Source organism: Trachymyrmex cornetzi, unplaced genomic scaffold, assembly GCF_001594075.2.
Source record: "Trachymyrmex cornetzi isolate Tcor2-1 unplaced genomic scaffold, Tcor1.1 scaffold85, whole genome shotgun sequence".
Taxonomy (NCBI): domain Eukaryota; kingdom Metazoa; phylum Arthropoda; class Insecta; order Hymenoptera; family Formicidae; genus Trachymyrmex; species Trachymyrmex cornetzi.
In genome coordinates this window covers 1,090,424-1,092,064 of record NW_017300191.1, presented here as the reverse complement: position 1 = coordinate 1,092,064, position 1,641 = coordinate 1,090,424, and the positions used below count along the sequence as shown (strand labels likewise).

At 47.7% G+C, this 1,641-nt stretch overlaps 1 protein-coding gene across 4 annotated transcripts in view; it reads left to right on the top strand.

Annotated features, from left to right (window-relative positions):
• Nucleotides 1-1,641, top strand: part of bru3 (CUGBP Elav-like family member bruno 3) — a 660,667-nt gene that overhangs the window by 386,262 nt on the left and 272,764 nt on the right. The window lies entirely within an intron of this gene.

Genomic DNA, 1,641 nt, shown 5'->3' with positions numbered 1-1,641 from the left:
CCCCCCCCCCTCCTCTCTCTCCCCCTGAAGAATAAAGAATCGACGCTGCAACCTTTCTGTTTCTTCATCATCGTAAATCACTCCGTCTTTTTCTTTTCATTCGCGGAAAGAATTATGTCTGAAGAAAAGAGAATATCGCAGGAGGTCGATATGCCCACAAAGTGTCCAAGTATTTCTTGGCTCTAAAGCAGTGCGATAAACTCTATACATAAAACGCTTTTATGATAACGTATTAAAGGGACAGTTTCTTTTCGACTTAAAGCTCATTTACAATATTTAATTAATTAACATGCATAACTTCACAATACATCGTGGTTGCCAGGACGATAAGTCCATTAATAAGGTATGTCTCCCAGTCTCCAAATCCTCGTGGGTAGAGAAGAGCCGTGTGTTATCGACATACAGAAATGGTCCATCCTGTATGCGAATGCATCCAAAGCAATTCATCCACCGTACATGGAAATCTCATTAGTCCCAGATACATATAACGCCGCGGCATGCCTAATGGTTGAGTTCGGATTAAGCCATAGGACAGACGCTTTACTCGAAACTTGATCGTGTCGATGTTCATAATGCGTGAGCCGTGATGTGCTGCGTTTCCCAACACATAATAACCATCGTAGCGTACAAAATTGCCGCAATCAATACACGATCCAGTGATAACTACCACGACTGATCATGCAGCTTATTTCAGTTTGATTTCTCTAGGAATGCGAAATTGATCGCAAATAGAATTGCCAATTTTAATCAGCTGTTGATTCCTTTTTAGTATAAAAAGTGGATGATGGATGTGATCCACGTTTCATCGAGAAGAGATCAAAGTAGTCGTCAAATAATCCCCGTTGTAATCGCCGAAAGAAAATTTGCATCAATAAAGGATATATATAATAATATTTTCATCCACAGCTTCTATCTCCGTCTACCCTTCAATGATAGATACTGGGTTGACAGGGGTTGACGCGGGGCACGATGAGACACGACGACGGCGTGTGTTACGCAACGACGAGGCAAGTAGCGGGCGAGCGAATGGGCGAGTACGCGAGTAGGGGTTGAACAGGAGGGGGAGGCAGGGACTTCATTATAACCTCATCTCTTCCCAGGGAGTGCATTCGAATTGAAAAACGCGCAGGCTTGTTTTGAGGCACGGTTACCGTGACAACGCACGTATACACACTAATACGCGCGCATGCACGCTCACGCGCTCACTTTCCGTCTGCCTTTTCCCTAGTTCTCTCTCTCTCTCTCTCTCTCTCTCTCTCTCTCTCTCTCTCTCTCTCTCTCTCTCACCTTTCCACCCTTTACGATCCTCTCCGTTTCGCTTGTACTCGCTTACTCGCTCTCTCTCTCTCTCTCTCTCTCTCTCTCTCTCTCTCTCTCTCTCTCTCTTTTTCAGCCTGTATACGCCGTCGGCGTATATCGGACGTAGGCGAAGAGCGCCACTCGTGCGGGGAGGACGAGCACCGAGAGCAAGAGGGGCTGCGAGAAGGGAGGGTAGATGGTTGCTCGGCGCACGGGGAGAGTGGGGGGTGAACACGGAGCGCGGGGTGACGCAAGGGCGGCAGCAAAACGCGGGCATCGGCGAAGCAGTCACTATGACAACGGTGACAGGCGAGGTGTTAGTGCGCATCCGTGACCACGCCT